The sequence below is a fragment of the Dipodomys ordii genome, unplaced genomic scaffold (assembly GCF_000151885.1).
Source record: "Dipodomys ordii isolate 6190 unplaced genomic scaffold, Dord_2.0 Scaffold14, whole genome shotgun sequence".
Taxonomy (NCBI): domain Eukaryota; kingdom Metazoa; phylum Chordata; class Mammalia; order Rodentia; family Heteromyidae; genus Dipodomys; species Dipodomys ordii.
In genome coordinates this window covers 4,546,441-4,563,221 of record NW_012267230.1, presented here as the reverse complement: position 1 = coordinate 4,563,221, position 16,781 = coordinate 4,546,441, and the positions used below count along the sequence as shown (strand labels likewise).

General features: G+C 53.3%; 1 protein-coding gene across 1 annotated transcript in view; it reads left to right on the top strand.

The window, feature by feature from the left end:
* Gsg1l (GSG1-like) overlaps positions 1–16,781 on the top strand; it is a 53,093-nt gene that overhangs the window by 22,004 nt on the left and 14,308 nt on the right. The gene's annotated exons all lie outside the window — the stretch shown is intronic.

Here is a 16,781-nt window from a genome sequence, read left to right as displayed (position 1 = left end):
ATGAGTATGGGTGGGGAACAATGGCAACTTCACTTCTAACTTGTGAACATCTTTCGAATTTCCCTGGACCCCCCACATGCCACCAGTCCACGTTTCCCTGTGACTACTCTCCTCTTGCTCACATGAATTGTATTGGATGCATCTGAGAGCGTTCCCGGGATGACTGGGGGACTCCCTGACCCAGCACCCCCTTGGCTGGCCTTTCAGCAAGAAGGGCCTGGGAGCCTTGAGTGAGCGTACCCCTACACCTCCTCTTCTCTTCTCCTTTGCTTTCCCTCCATCCAGTGTCCAAGACTCCCCCCCCCCTAGTCTCCAAGCCCCCTCCCACCCGTGCTCCTGCCCACCCACTTATTCCCCATCCAGAAACAAAAGCAATAAAACATCTGGCAGCCCAAGACAGCTGGAGCGGATTCCTGCAGCTGTTTGGGGAGGGGAGGGGCAGATCCATCGCCTTCCTCCCGGAGCTAATCAAAGTTTGCCTGCCTTCGGAAAACCCAGCGTTCTTCCCTGCCTGGGGGTGTGTGTATGGGAGTAAATAAGATGATCTCCCTAATTTCAGGCAGATAAACGACACAGGGCTGGGTGAAGTTAATTGACTGACCCCAGGTCACACAGCGGGACAGTTGTGGAGGGGACCCTGGGCTGGTTGCAAAGCACTTTGTACAAGACCGCTTTGTGTAGGACCGCACACCATGTGTGAGACCGGAGGAAGGAGGGAGGGAGGGAAGAGGGGTACAAAGCAGCCAGGGACACTTCAGAAGAGAAGCAGCCAGAGGTGGAGAGCCAGGCAGTGGTGTTTCTGTGGGGAAAAGAAGGGGGAGCCATGAGGCCCATGTGGGGCTTGCTGGAGCTCCTGGAGAGCATGAGGGCTGGTGTTGGCACCCGGGGGCGCAGGGGGAGCCATCTCCCATTCAGGAAGAGGTGGATCAGGGGGGCTGGACACAGTCCAACCCTGGGTCCCCATGGAGGCAGATCAGGCCAGGCCATCTGCTGGGCCAACTCAGCCCAAGGTCACACCGTCTTCCAGGGGAGAGGAGAAGGCAGAGCGGGAGCCTTTACCCAAACTGGCAATTAGGCTTCGTTGGTAATTCTGGAAACGTTCGAACGGCCAGCTTTGATTGGTGTGGACAAAGGATCTCCTGTAGGACAGCTTAAATCCGTCTTCTTGCTGAGCCTTGACCTTGGGCTCTGTCTTTGGCCTTCTTTGTCCAGTGTTAACAGGGATCCTGTGGGTTTAGTTTCATTGGAAGCCAAGCACTGGCGGCTCATGCCTGTAATACCAGCTACTCAGGAGGCTGAGATCTAAGGATCAAAGTTCGAAGCCAGCCTGGGCAGGAAAGTCCATGAGATTCTTATCTCCAATTAACCACCAAAAATGGGAAGTGGAGCTGTGGCTCAAATGGTTGAGTGATGGCCTTGAGCACAAAAGCTCAGGGACCACGCCCAGGCCCTGAGTTCAAGCCCCAGGACTGGTGCACACACACACACACACAATTAATGGAACCCTCTACTCTGGTATCTGATCAAACTACCTCCCATGGCATTGTTGCTCGGGCTGCTCCCAGGAGGATGCTGACAGAAGTCCCCTGGGGTCCCTTGGGGTCCCCTAGCATCCTCTCTGGAACACCCCATCCTCTGCCCACCCTGCTCCTTGCTAGAAGGGTCCATTGGTCCTTAGAGGGAGGTTCCTTGGCTCTCAATATTGTTAGCCACCCTACACCCTAGCTGGACAATATGGCGCCCCGCTGAGTGGGGGCTGTTCACCCCGCTTCTCAGGCTGGGCCAAGGGAACCTGGAGGAGGGGGAGAGGACGGCAGGGGTTTGCACGGAAGACCAAGTGCGGAGGGCACGTGTTGGAAAAGGCAGGGAGAGGGGCCGAACCCCACAGGAAACCAGTGTCTGCAGGCCCCTGTGGGCCCGAGGGAGAGACCATCACACCATAGCAACCAGTGTCCCCAAGAAGGAGACGCCAGCCACAAGTTTTTGGGGGGCCCCATCTGCCCTCTGTTTCTACTCCATTCCTCGGGGTTGATTACGTACTCACAGGAAAGCTCACTCACTTCATATCAAAGACAGAAATCAGGCCCAGGGCCCCGGCCAGGAAGCTCCCCAAGTTTAGGTGTCTTGTTCCTAGGGTCCTGGGGCATGCAGGTGCTGTTCTTGCCCTTCCATTTATTCCTGGGGAAACTGAGGCCTGGAGCTAGTAAGTAGGGACTCTGGCTTAAGAGTTTCCTGTGCTTTAGCGTTGGACAGTCTCTTGGGGGCTGCGCCCAGCACACACCGCTGGGTCCTTGTGGTCCCTTCGGGTTCCCAGCGTGCTTTGCTGCGAGGGAGAGCGGTGGTCTCCCTGCCGGGGCTGAGGGTCTCCCGTGCAGCGCCCACATACTTTGTGCCAGTGATTCACATGGCCAGAGCTGCCCGGATGCTGGGCAGCCAGCAGCATGGGGACCAGGACAAACCTGGGGACACCCCCCCCCTCCCATCCTCAGTCCACTGTCACCACAGAGAAATGCAAACCGTATTCAAGAAACCCTCAAAACTGGCTTCCGATGCAAAATAAATAAATAAGTAAATCTCCTTGGCTTTTAATTTTTTTTAAATATAACTCTATTAAGATGCTATTTGCATATCGCAATCTTTTCCTATTTTAAAAGTCTGGAATTTGGTGGTTTTAATAGGCATCTAATTTTAAAGCATTCCCATTACCTAAAATAAACCTCACCCTCACGAGAAGCTACTCCCCATTTTCAACCAACCAGAGAAGCCTCAAGCAAACACTAATCTACTTAAATTAAAAAAAATTTTTTTTTGTCAGTTATGGGACTTGAACTCAGGGCCTCTTTTGCTCAAGGCTGATGCTCCACCATTTTGAACCACAGCTTCACTTCTGGTTTTTGAGTGGTTAATTGGAGATAAGGGTCTCACAGGGGATTTCCCGCCCAGGCTAGCTTCCGATCATGATCCTCAGATCTCAGCTTCTAGAGAAGCTAGGATTACAGGTGTTCGCTCTCAGTGCCTGGATTAATCCTGTCTGGAAAACAAAACAGCACCCCAACCCTCACTCCCTCTCTTGTGCAAGCTGAAGAAATTCCTCTGGGGGAGTTTTGCCAAGGGAATATGCTTTTCTCCTTCCTGTGACACCTCTAGGAACCCAGTAAATAGAGAAGAAAAGGCGACCTGACAGAGGAAACTCATAAATTTTAGCAGCTCTGCCCCTTGGTGCGGTGATCCCTTTACCCCATCCCCTATGTGGCCGAAATTGGTATTTATCCAGTATTTGTCTCCATGAGATAACCAAGTTCTAGCTCCTGTGGAAGTTTAGAAATCTATAAAAGCCCTTTTCCATTGAGCCTAGGATTTGTGAGTGAGTCTGCCACTTCTCATTGGTATTTATCAAAGGCCTCCTTCGTGGGATAAAAGCTGACCTCTTTGCCACGCCCACAGAACACGACCTGGGCCGTTCATCCTTTCCAGCCACCTGATTGCCCTCTGCTCGCTATCACTCAGGGCTCTCTGGGAGGTTTGATCTCTAGGTCCTTCCTGTCCACCACCTGTCTGACCATTCTCCCTTCACGCTGGGGTTCCAAATATCACTTCCCTCACTTCCCTCCTGCTCACCTCCATCCCTCTTCCCCTTCCTCTTCCCTTAACTGCACTTACCAATTTACAAGCAGCACTGGAAAAAAAAATTTAGTAGGTGCTCAATAAATATTGGCTGAGTGGCTACAGGAACTTAAGAGAGCCAGGCATCACTTAATGCTGGGCTGCGTATGACAGCTGTGTGGCCTCAGACTCACTCAGTGGCCTGGAATTCACCTGGACCACAAAGGTACTCTCTCCACTTAGCCAATCAGGAGAGACCATAAATCGAAGCTAGAAAGCAACAAGGCAGGGAGGAGGGAGTCACGGAGGGGGTGGATGCGGTCTAAGTACATTACATACATGCACAACGTAGCACAATGAGACCCCTTTGCACAATGCACACAGCTAATAAAAGGAGAGAGGCTTGAGGGGGTGGTTAATGACCTGCAATCGGGCAGCCATGGCACTGAACAGGAGCTGCTTACAGCAAGCTGATTTTAGAAGCAGGGACACCATCTAAACCAGACATATAGGGTAGCGACATATAACGTAGCAACGATGGTCCCTGGCTTCGTCATTACTGAATCCTCTCTACTTGTCTGTGACCCACAGCGCCCTCGGATCACGCACACCAGCTTCACCACAAACACACCAGGGACAGGTTCTGCTGTGACATGACTTGGTTTCAATATATTGTTGATGGGAGTTTTGCAGCTCTGTTTAAAAAAAAAAAATTCTAGTGAGATCCATGAGTCAGGTGCCATCGGCTCACACCTGTCCTCCTAGCTACTCAGGAGGCTGAGATCTGAGGATCGACCTCTGAAGCCAGTTAAAGGTCCACGGGACTCTTATCTCCAATGAACCAGCAAAAAGCCAGAAGTGGAGTGGTACAGCACCAGTTTTGATTGGGAAAACAAAAACAACTAAGGAAACAGCACGCAGGCCCAGAGTTCAAGTCCCAGTACTGGCTGGAAAAGCACAAAGGTAGAGATCGCTTGTATTATGTGGTCAGCACTGATCAGGGCTAAGGGTTAATCTCTTTGCTCTTTGCAATGTCTGGTCTGACTTCCCCAGCTGAGCCTTTGCAGGGGCTGAAATGCAAATGCCGTCCTCAGCCTGCAAGGAAGCCAGAGGCAGAGTGTTTGAACGGAAATACTGCGGTAGCAATGGCCAAGCCTCCGGTGATCAGCATCGGCTAGACAGGGCAGCTCCGGCTGGCCGGGCAAGAGGGAGACTATCTGAATATGTGCCAGTATCGCTTACTTTGCTGGAGAAGGTGACATCTAAGATCAAGGCATTGACAGATTTGGCATTTGCTGAGGGCTTCGTGGTTCATAGATGGCAGTTTCTATTCGCACTAGGACTTGAACTCAGGGCCTGCCTACGCGCTCTCCCTTAACTTTTTCACTCAAAGCTGGCTCACTCGAGCGACAGTTCCACTTCCCAGCTTTTTGGTAGCTGAGTGGAGATGAATCCCCAGGACTTTCCTGCCTTGCTGCCTTCAAACGTTGATCGCAATCTCCTGAGGAAGCTGGGATTACAGGAATGAGCCACTGACACCTGTTCCCTTTCTAAGCTAGATCTTTAAGGGGTGGAAGGGCAAGAAGCCCTTCTATGAGGCCCCTGCCCACGTGACCTCGCCACGCCCCGAAGTCTCTTACTATGTCCCAATACCATTTGCTCTGGGAATCAGATGGATCTGGTGTGCGGAGGGGGTTTGAGCATTCAGACTGCAGTCATTGCCAAGGGGAAATGGAGACCCGGTGTTGCCAGGGTTTCTGATTTTTTTTGCAAGAGGAGCCAAAAATCCCATATTTTACTGGAAATCCTCCAGGTCTTTAAATGTTGGCTCCCAAGAAAAAAGGAAAAAAAAAAATCTATCCGTGTTTACGGCTCTTGCCAACATCTGCAGGTTGAATTCAGCCCCTGGGCTGCCAGTTTTCGATCGTGGCTGTATAGACATCTCTTTCGGCGTTTGTAATAATTGATTTTACTTCAGTGTATGCCATTCTCCTCATTAGCCCTGGGGAGGGGGCGGGGCGAGGGCTCAATTCCCAGTGGCTGCCCCCCCCATCCCTGCAAGTAGAGGTGGCCTTGTGTTTGTGAAATGAATGAGGGGGTGTTAGGAGCTCACCAGCGCTGCCCCCCCAGGGGAGGGGAGGGTCTTCACTTCTAGAAGAAAAGAAGACTTTCTGAGGCAGGCTACAGGCCAGGCTGCGTCCTGGGGTTGGCCCCCGGAGGTTGGTCATTCATGATTTACATTCCAGCGCACGCTTTGCGCACTCCTGGAAGCCAGGGCTGGGAAACTCGCAGGCCATGGGGCCGGCCATACAAATGAGGCTGGCCTCAGGCATAGGGCCAGCTAGAAATTGGCCTTTAGGGAGATCACAGAAGAAGTAAGAATTTTAATAAGTCTAATAGAAGTTGGAAGTAGAGTCCAATCGGATCTCACTGTAGGGACTGCTGGTTGGTGTCTGACAGTCCTGACTCAGAATGGCGAAGGATTCTGGGAGCTGAGGAGCCTGGTTTGGGGGGGGTGTATGCCAGGGGGCGGGACCTGGAGATCCAAGGGAAGTGTGGACTGTGAGGGGCGTGGCCACAAAGCATCATCTAGAGGGGGCGAGGCCACGAAGCATCATCTGGAGGGGGCGTGGCCACGAAGCATGGCTGGACCCAGGTATCCAACAGTCCCCAAGCCTTGTGCCAGGAACCATATTCACCTCAGGGTCTCTGGAACCCAGAGGGACCCAGTGGGACCTTCTGTGAGTGTTGTCAGGTGAATGAATGACAGTCCTGAGAGTTGTCACCTGTGCACCATGGCCTGGGCCCTTCCTGGTGGCCAGAACACAGCTTGCAGGGCAGGTCCTGGCAATAGAGAAAGTAAGGCTGGCTCTTCAGCTTTTTGGAGGCTCAGCGCTTCCCTGGGAGGCCTCGCCAGGGCTGCAGTGGCCTTTATCTGGCCATGTCCAAACCTTTCAATGTCAAAACCTTCTCATGCCTGGTTTGAGTGGTCTCGTGGTCCAAGGAGCTGAGACTTCATTAGCTCAGAGCGGGATTTTTTTTTTCTAAAGGTCACTGTGTAATTTCAGCGCTCAAGACTTTTCTTAGTGCGGCTAGGCAGAGAGGACGGACAGCTGCCCTGGAGAAGATTAAGTTCAATGGATGGCCTTGGCTTTCAAGGATGTTGCTGACATCCTCAGGAAATGGCTGTCTTAGGAGACAGACCGTGAAGGGCTGGGTTGAAGGGCTGGGTGGCACGGTCCTCGTGTCATAAGGCCCATCTCAGATTTATGTGATCACCCCTTTCCCTGTTCTTCTCCTTCCTCCCTGCCCCCCCTGATCCTTCCCTATACTGAGGCTTGAACTCAGAGCCTGGGTGCTGACCCTTAATGTTTTTGCTCAAGGCTGATGCTCTATCACTTGAACCACAGCTCTGCTTCCAGCTTTTTTGGTGGTTATTTGGAGATAAGAGTCTCATGGACTTGCTTGTCCAGCCTGACTTTGAATTTAAATCCTCAGATCTCAGCCTCTGGAGTAGTAGGATTACAAGTGTGAGCCACTGGGCCCCAGCCCATATAGATAGAGATGGTGTGTGCATGCATGCGTGCATGTGTGTGTGTGTGTGTGCCTGTGTGTGTGTGTGTGCCTGTGTGTGTGAGTGTGTGTGCATTCCTGGGGCTTAAACTCCATGCTGTTCCTGAGCTTTTTAGCTCTAGGCTAGTGCTGTAGGGCTTGAGCCCCAATGTTTTCACTTTTGGCTTTTTGGTGGTTAATTGGAAATGAGAATATCATGGACTAGACTGCCTGGACTGACTTCCAATTGCAAGCCTCAGATCTCAGCCATCTGAGTAGCTAGGATTACAGGCATAAGCTGCAGGCTTGACCTACAGGCTTTGAGAATTTTAACACACACACACACACACACACCACTCAGAAACTGGAAAAGAATCACAAAGAATTTACCTGAGTGACTGAATACTCTAAAAAAGAAAAAAAAATACAAGTAAGCTTGGTGCCGGTGGCTCACGCCTGCAATCCTAACTACTCAGGAGGCTGAGATCTGAGGATCGAGGTTCAACACCAGCCTGGGCGGGAAAGTCCATGAGACTCTTATCTCCAATAAACCACTCAGAAAACTGGAAGTGGCTCAAGTGGTAGAGCGCTCGCCTTGAGCTGAAGAGCTGAGGGACAGCATTCAGGCCCAGAGTTCAAGCCCCATGACTGACAAAAAAAAAATACAAGTAATGATTAGATCAGTAAGTAGATGTAGAACTATATAACCACCCCCCCATCCCTAAATAAACACCTAGAGAAGAATACGTGTTTCTTTCAAGCATATGCATATGGAACGGAAGCCAGCTGTGTGTCAGGTGTGTATTTGTGTGCACACATGCACGTGTGTACACTCATGCACGGGGTAGGAGCTGGGAGAGAAGATCTTCAGCAGGCTGGGGCTTGGGGCAGGAGGAGCCGAGTCTCAGGCAGGGTATGAATATGGCCTGGGCTGGAGTGTGGCCCCCTCAGCACCAGCCCCAGCCCCACCAGCCGTAGGAGCCTTTCCTGGTGATGGCTCCCGATGCAAGGTGCTGTTCAGAGCCAGGCTCTCCTGGCTCTCTCTGGAGAAGGGACTGTTTCAAGCTTCCGTTTCTCACTGATTATTGGCTGGAGGCCACGCTCACTTCTGCATTTGGGTCCTTGCCCCCAAAATGGCCATGCTAGGATCAGACAACCTGCTTGGAGGAGAAGGGGTCAGGGTTTATAGAATGCAATTGTGCCCTTCCTGTCCCTTCTGACATACCCTACTGACCTACAGTCCAGGGGGCATTGAGATCAATTGTGCCAGCCTGGGAATCTGGCCGCTCTAGCAGGTGTGGTAGACAGAGCTTGTAATTAGAAAGCTGCCTGGGATGTGACCCATTTATTATGGTTGGCACCCCTCTCAGACAGCTGAGATCCCTATGCACTGGTGGATGGATGGGCAGATGAATGGATGGATGGATGGGAGGATGGATGGGCGGATGAATGGGTGGATGGATGGGAGGATGTATAGTAGATAGATGTTGGTTGGCAGTGGATGGATCGATGGATTGATGAGTGGATGAGTAGATAGATAATGGATGGATGAATGCATGGATGATAGATGGGTGTTGAGTGGATGGGTGGATGGATGGCACATGGAATGATGAGCGGGCGAGTAGATGGATGGGTGGCAAATGAATAGATGGCTTGATGGGTGGATGAGTAGTTAGATGGCGGATGGATGGATAGATGGATGGATGACAGGTGGATGGTGGATGAATGGGTGGAAGCTGGTTGAACAGGTGGATGGCGGCTGAGTGGGTGGGTAGATGGATGATAGGTGGATGGTGGGTGGACAAACGGGCCTCAAAGACATGCAGACTCGACTCCTAGCCTCACCCACCGGTCCCTTGCTCCCACGGGTACCTGGGAGGGGTGTGCCGTGTTCTGGTCCTGTGGATGTCGGTCCTTCCTCAGTCAGCGCCCTGCCCTCCCCTTGTGCTAGGATGGTTTGTGCTAGCGCCACCTGCCGGTCTAGGTCCCTTCGGCTGTAGGGTACACTGGCCGGGCCTCCTGGTCCAGCTCGGCTCTTAGCAAGGCCCATGACCAGCTGGCACATGAGCAGCAAGCCCGGGTGCTGGCAACAGGGCTGTCCGGGAGCCCCAAGGTGGCCTGTGGTGGACAGGACACAGAGTCTCCTGCCAGAGCCATGGACCGTCAAGACTCTGCCGGTGGCTTATGTGAGCTTCTGGAGTCCAAACTGAGAAGGAGGTGGGAAGAGATGGCGGAGTCTGCCTTGGGGCTCTTGGAGAGTGTTCTGCGCATGTCCGTTCTCCGTGAGGGTTCCTCTTTTCCCCTCCCTGCTTCTCCTTGTCCCCCCCCCACTCCATTTCTCCCCCACCTCCAGCTGCCGGTGCTGCTGCGGAGGGAGAAGGGAGGCTGGGTTTGCTAGATCAGATATTCTCTCAACCTTTTTGTTTTCCCCTCCAGCACCTGGGGCAGAGGCTTTTGAAATCCTCAAAGCCACCATTTGCCTCTTACGTTTTCCATGCCTCCTGCAGCTACGCCCCGAGACTTATGGATGTGGGCTATCTGGTTACCCAGTTAGGAAGGTACTGGGGTCACCGAGAAGGCTGAGGGTAGGGGGATGGGGGTGGGATTGAACTCCTCGACTTCCTTACCCAGCTCTCGGCTTGGGCTGGTCCTAGACTCCCCCCTTCCCATTCCGCTGTGTAGATCTTGAGCTCTTCCATTGCTCGGGGCTGGGGTGGATGGGTGTCCTGGGGTGGACGAGGCTGGGGACACTGAGAAGCGCCATTACTGGCAATCACGAGGCCTACGAGCCACCTCTGCTTTGGGCCCATTTAGAAGGCAGGATGCAGATGAGAGCAACAGGAATGATTCAAGTGGTCTGAAAAGAGACCTTTGGAGAAAGGGCAGAGAGATCGGAACATCCCGCTGGGGAGACCAGGTGGAGGGGGCGCATCCCCCCCTCCGCTGGTTATTGCTTTGCTCCCCAAACACTCCTTGTAAGCAGTTGCCTGCCCGCCCGCACCCCCTCCCTCCTCCTCCGCCTCAGAGGGCAGAGAGAGAAATTAGCTTAAATTGGCACTGGAAAGATTGAGGTTATGTGTAAGGAGGAACTTTGGAAAAAGTCTAAAATATGCTAGCAGGAGAGGTTGGCTGCGGGTTCTCTTGAGAGGCTGGCTAAAAATAGCTCGTTCTTTAAAAATAGGTCTGGCGGCTTTAAAATACAGCACGGTCGGCTCACTAGCTGGGGGAGGGGACGGGTGCAGACAGGCCTGGCCCTGTACCCTCTCCCAAGGGCTGCAAGCAACAGGGCACTTTGATTTTGGCCTGGACCAACATCTGGAGCTTTTTCAATAGGAGCTTCATTCTCCCACCTGCCCTGGGTCACAATCTAGTGTCCTGAAGAAGATTCCCAAGGTGTTCTTTCGGGAAGAGGTAGTTTGGGGGTGTCCCTCAATTTTCCCCAGTGGCTCCAGCTGCTCCCCTCACCCAGATCCTCCTCATTCTCCACGTACTAGGGTTTCCCCGGCCTTCCCCTCCACCCCCGGGGTTGATTGTCTCAGTGGGTTCCGGCCCACGCCCACCCCAGACTCCCCAGCCATCCACCACCTGCTTCTTGGTTCCCCTGGCCCAGCCACCTCCTCTTTGGCTAGAGGTAGACAGCGGGCACCCCACCCCGACTCCCCAACTTATTCTCCAGTGCGTTATCCAGAGCTTGCCTAGCGTGTACGATGTCCTGGGCTATTTCCCTGCCCCCCAAACATAGAAAGCATGGCGTATGATGGTGTCACTCCTGCCCCGTTGCCCTCGGAATCAAGCCCAAACTCCAGAGATGGCGCAGAACTTTCCAGGGAGAGTCCCTGTGTACCCTCCACTGGTGTCTCTCCCATCCCACGAACCCCACCCTGGTGTCTGGTCCATCCACGCTTTGCCTCTGCACGGACCAAGCCCCTGTCTGCCATGCCTTTGTTCCCCTGTTCCCCCCTTCCTGTCCCTGCATCGCTCACCTTCCAGTAGCTATCTTCTGCCTTCCTTTTGCCCTGCCTTTGCCCTGTAAGTTGCCCTGGCTTAGGGGCAAGCCCAGTTGGAGGCCCCCAGGAAGATTGGCCACCTGGAGGAAATCACTCACAGCCACGGTGGGCCTTGTGTCTTAGCCACATGAAGAATGACTACCGGTCCCCGCTTCCCTCCACCTGGCTGAGCAGCGAGGGGGGCGGAGCCAAGGGGCGGAGCCTGGCAGGTGACCCAAGCCCGGGCGCTCTCGCAGTGAGCATGCCTGGCACCTGGCTGTGGGCACCAGGTGGCCTGAGCTGAGTCCCACCCCTGGGCAGCCGTCAGAGGAGGAGATGTGAGGGATGCAGACAAAAGCAACAGTGGTGGAGACCGATCCACGTAGCCATCGGTGAGTCCCTCGTCAGCCACGCTAGACGGAGCTGGTAGCCTCACGTGGAGAGGAATGGATGCACTGGCGAAGCGCAGGTGTCTCCGCCTGCAGATTGATTGACAGCTGGGTCATTCCCCGATGCCCTCACTGGGTAATGAGGTGGGCTCGGTCCATAGGTGATTTGAGTGGCTTAGCTTGGTCTATGGCTCATTTCTACGTGATACTCTCCACGGAACAAAGGGAACTTCCTATCTCATCTAGGAAGGGGGGAGGGGAGGGGGAGGAAGGAAGGAAGGAAGGAAGGAAAGAGTTCAGCACAGGACCAGCTTGCTGACCATTGCATGGGGGCCACGCTGCCCCTTCCCATGTCCCATGTTCCCACACCTCCGTGGCTCTCATTTCTGATGACACACAGAAATGTTGGCATTTGGGGCTGGGAAAGTGGCTCAGTGGTAGAGCGCTTGCCTTGCATGCTCGAGGCCCTGGGTTCGATTCCTCAGCACCACATGAGCAAAAAGCCGGAAGTGGCGCTGTGGCTCAAGTGGTAGAGCGCTAGCCTTGAGCTGAAAAGCTGAGGGACAGCGTCCAGGCCCAGAGTTCAAACCCCACGACTGGACCCCCCCAAAAAAAAGAAATGTTGGCATTTGGCTCAGAGACCAACACATAGCAGAATAGTTATTGTAGATACGAATATGCTCCCAAATGTTCTCTATAGTAATTAGACACCATCCATGTGTGTGTGCTTGTGGGCTCTCTCTCTCTCTCTCTCTCTCTCTCACACACACACACACACACACACACACACACACTGTCGATGCTGAGGCTTGAACTCAGGGCTTTGCGTCTTTGCTTGGCTTTTTCCACTTACCTACGGCTGGCGCTCTCCCACTTGAGCCAAGCCTCCAGTCCATGTTTTTCGGCTGGTGAATTGGCAATGGAGTCGCACAGACTTCTCTCCCCCTGGGCTGGCCTTGAACCTCAGTCCTCCTCTCTCAGCCTCTGGAGTAGCTAGGATTACCAGAGGCCCGGCAGCATCTTTAAGAACAAATCTTAACTTCTAAGTTACGGAGCTGGCACCGTGTGTGGTGTAACACCATGAACACAGAGGCCAGCGTTCACAGAGCATGCCAGTCCCAACCAGGTGGGCCAACTCCTTGAACCTGGGGGCTCAATAGGCCCCTCCATGTGGCATCACTAGCTGGGAGAGGGTGCCCTCAGAGGGGTCGCCAGGCCTCACAGGACACCCCCTGCCCTCTGCGATGGAGCAGAAGGTGACCTGAAGTGTCCCCAGCCAGTCCCCAACCAGCCTCCCACAGCCCCCCCTCCACCATGCCCTGTACCTTCTGCTGGATGCAGAGGACCGAAGGGATTCAACCCAACAGCTTGGCTTTAAGCCAAGTGCTGCTGGCTCACGCCTATCATCCTAGCTACTCAGGAGGCTGAGTTCTAAGGATCATGGTTCAAAGCCAGCCCGGGTGGGAAAGCCCGTGAGACTCTTATCTCCAATAAACCATTCAGCAAACCAGAAGTGGCCGCTGTGGCTCAAGTGGTAGAGCGCTTGCCTTGAGCTGAAGAGCTGAGCGACAGCGCCCAGGCCCAGAGTTCAAACCCCACGACTGACAAAAAAGTAAAAAAAAGAAGAAAGTCAAGCAAGAAGAAGAGGCCCTGAGTTCAAATCCCAGTATTGGTGCACATACACACACACACACACACACACACACACACACACTGCTTGGCTCTCTCTCATACTCCCTCCTTCCTTGCCTCCCTGGCTCTATCCAAAGCCAGCTGCTGGTTCTGGAACCTTCTGCTCCTCCTTCCCTTCTTTCAGCCTCTGCAATCCACAATCCCCCAGCAGCTGCCCTGCGCCGTGTCCACCTGCCCTGCGCCTGATCATCTTGGCCAGGCAGGAAACTCACCGTCCATCTCCCGCCTCGACCCTCCTCCAGGCTCTGCCCTCGCTCACCATCACCCCTTTCTCTGCTCCTAGTGTTTCTAGAACCTTCTCTGCCATGTCTGTCCTCATCTTACTGTAGCTAAGCATGCATTCCCACTGTGCGGCTGAGATGGAGCCCATCAAGGTCACGGTGACCTCTGTATTCTACAGCCACTTCCTTGTCACCCTCTTGAATTTAATGGTGACTCTTTTTTTTGGGGGGGGATGGGTCAGTCGTGGGGCTTGAACTCAGGGCCTGGGCGCTGTCCCTGAGCTCTTTTTGCTCCAGGCTAGCGCGCTACCTCTTTGAGCCACGGCACCCCTTCTCGTTTTGGAGATAAGAGGTTCATGGACTTTGCTGCCTGGGTTGGCTTTGAACCTTGGATCCTCAGGTCTCAGCCTCCTGAGTAGCTGGGATTTAGGTGTGAGTCACCAGTGCCTGGCAAGCCTTCCAGCCGCTCCCTGCACGTCCCCCCCAAAAATAAGAGGTTTAGCCCCCTACTTTCCCAGTCCTCCCAGTCTCTCTCTCTCTAGGCAGGCAGGGGCAGCGATCTCCCCACGGAGGGGCTCACATCCGGGCTGGACCACTCCCGTGCCTCAGTTCACCCTCTAACAGCTGCCCGCTGGACACAGACACATCACGAACCCCCAGAGCTAATAAGTCCCCCTCCTCCCCCCTCCCCTCGGCTTCCTCGTCCCAGCCGCCCAGCTGCCACCGCAAGCCGCCCTCTGTCCTCAGATGCTGCCACCAAATGCCTAAGAGCCGGTAATTTATAAAGAATAGAGGTTGATTTGACTTTGGAGACGGAGAAACGCGGCGCCCAGCATCTGCTCAGCGGCTGGGGGAGATGAGAGGCCCCGGGGCTGGGTTGGAGCTTGGGGGAGGCAGGAGAACCAAGCCCCTCCTCTCACATCCCTTCCCAGCCTCCCCCCCCCCCCCCCCCTCCCCCCCCCCCCCCCCCCCCCCCCCCCCCCCCCCCCCCCCCCCCCGCGCAGCCTCTTCTTCAAAAGCCACTGGTGCTATTCCTCATCTAACCCAAGCACCTCCTCAAGGACTGTCTCCAGATGCGAATTGGGGCCACCCCACAGGACTCAGCCTTCAGAGCTGGTCCTCAGACCCACCCCCAGCTCCACAGCTGGACCCTTGCTCTGTCCTCTCAGCCTGAATCTCTTCCCTCCTCCCCAGGACCACGCAACTCCACACACACAAAAAAAGGGGTTCATGCCTGTGGTCCTAGCTACTCCCCAGAAGGCTGAGATGGCAGGATCACACTTCAAAGTCAGCAAAGAAGTCCTTGCAACTCCATCTCCAAAGTAACCAGTTAAAAAAAAAACACCAGGACTGGGGGCGTGGCTCAAGCAGTAGAACATCGGCCAGCCAAACGAGCAAGCTGAGCCAGGTGCCGACGCCCTGAGTTCAAACTCTGGTAATGCAAACATAAAAGGAAATAAACTCAAATCAGGAGCTGGGGGTGTGGCTCAATGGTGAGTGCTTGCTTAGCAGGCCGCAAACCCTGGGCCCAACCCCAGCAGCTCAAATAATAATAACAACATAGAAATGAACCCACATTATAAATCAACCCACCAGCCCCTTGCATTACACTTCTAAAACATGTGACCCAGGGTCCAACAGCTCCTGCATTGGATATTGTGGTGAGGGGGAAGGGATGGGTATGCTATTCCTGGGGCTTGAACTCAGGTCACAGGTACTGATTTTGAACTTGTTCACTCAAGGCTGGTGCTCTACCCCTTAAGCTACAGCCCTTCTTCTGGCTTTCTTTTTGCTGGTTAAATGGAGATAAGAGTCTTGCTCAGGTTGGCTTTAAACCTTGATTGTCAGATCTCAGCCTCCTGAGTAGCTAGGATTACAGGTGTGAGCTACTGCTGTCCAGCTTTGCATTAGTTCTTTTCTTTTTCTTTTTCTTCTTTTTTCTTTTTTGTCGGTTGTGGGGCTTGAACTCTGGGCCTGGGCACTGTCCCTCAGCTCTTCAGCTCAAGGTGAATGCTCTACCACTTGAGCCACAGCATCACTTCCAGTTTTCTGGTGGTTAATTGGAGATAAGACTTTCCTTATTGGGGACTTTCCTTACCTGGGCTGGCTTTGAATCACAATCTTCAGATCTCAGCCTCCCGAGTAGCTAGGATGACAGGCGTGAGCCACTGGTGCCTGGCTGCATTGGTTATTTTCAGGTTGAGATGGAACTTCCCAATTTTTTTTTTTTGTGTGTCCGGTTGTGGGGCTTGAACTCTGGGCCTGGGCGCTATCACTCAGCTCTTCAGCTCAAGGCTAGCGCTCTACTACTTGAGCCACAGCGCCACTTCTGGCTTTTTTTTTCTGCTTTTGTAGTGTTGAGGAATCGAACCCAGGGCCTTAAGCATGCAAGGCAAGTGCTCTACCACTGAGCCACCTTCCCAGCCCAGGAGCTTCCCAAATTTTAAAGTCTGTGTTGGCCTCAAACCACAATCCTCCATTCTCACCTTCCAAGTAGCTTAAAAGATTACAGGCTTAAGGCACCGTGCCTGGCTGAGGTTTTTTTTTTTTTTTTTCATCTGTTGGTAGTGCTGTGGGTTGAACTCTGGGCCTCCTACTTGCTAGGCAGGTACTCTACTGCTTGAGCCACGCCTCCAGCCCCAGGGTCCAATTTTCGAAACCGAATGTTTAAAATGCAATCACAAAGGCGCACTGAGGTATCTGAGTGAAGTGTAATTTTCATTTATTGAGTTTTCTTCAAACATAGTCTTTCCTACTTGGGGGATAAATGGAATGCAATCTAGAAATCAATGCTTTTCTAAACTAAGACTTTGGGAAATTAATTATTTTGCTAGCAGGCCTCATGTAGCTTCTGGGTGTAGCTGAGAGTTTAGTGTTATGTGTCCCGCTTTTATTTCCCTGGTCTGTTCCAGGGTGGGGCTCAATACACCTCCCTCTCCCCTGCCCTCATGTTGTAAATAAGGAAACTGAGGCACCAAAAGGGCCTCGTGAGGGAGAACTTACAAAACAAGTTGCGCAAGGCACCTGTGGCTCATGCCTATAATCCTTGCTGCTCCAGGGGGCTGAGATCTGAGGATCACGGTTCAAAGCCAGCTCAAGCCGGAAAGTTGGTGAGACTCTTACCTCCAGGAAATCAGCAAAAAGCAAGACGTGGAGCTGGAGGCTCAGTGGTAGAGCACCATCCTTGAGCGGAAAGAGTCAAGCAAGAGTGTGAGGCCCTGAGTTCAAGCTCTAGTATGGGCAGAAAGAAAGGAAGGAAGGGAGAGAGGGAGGAAGGGAAGGAGGGAGACTGTAATAGCTGAAGTAGAAAGCCAGGCCTAAATTTCAGACAAGGGACT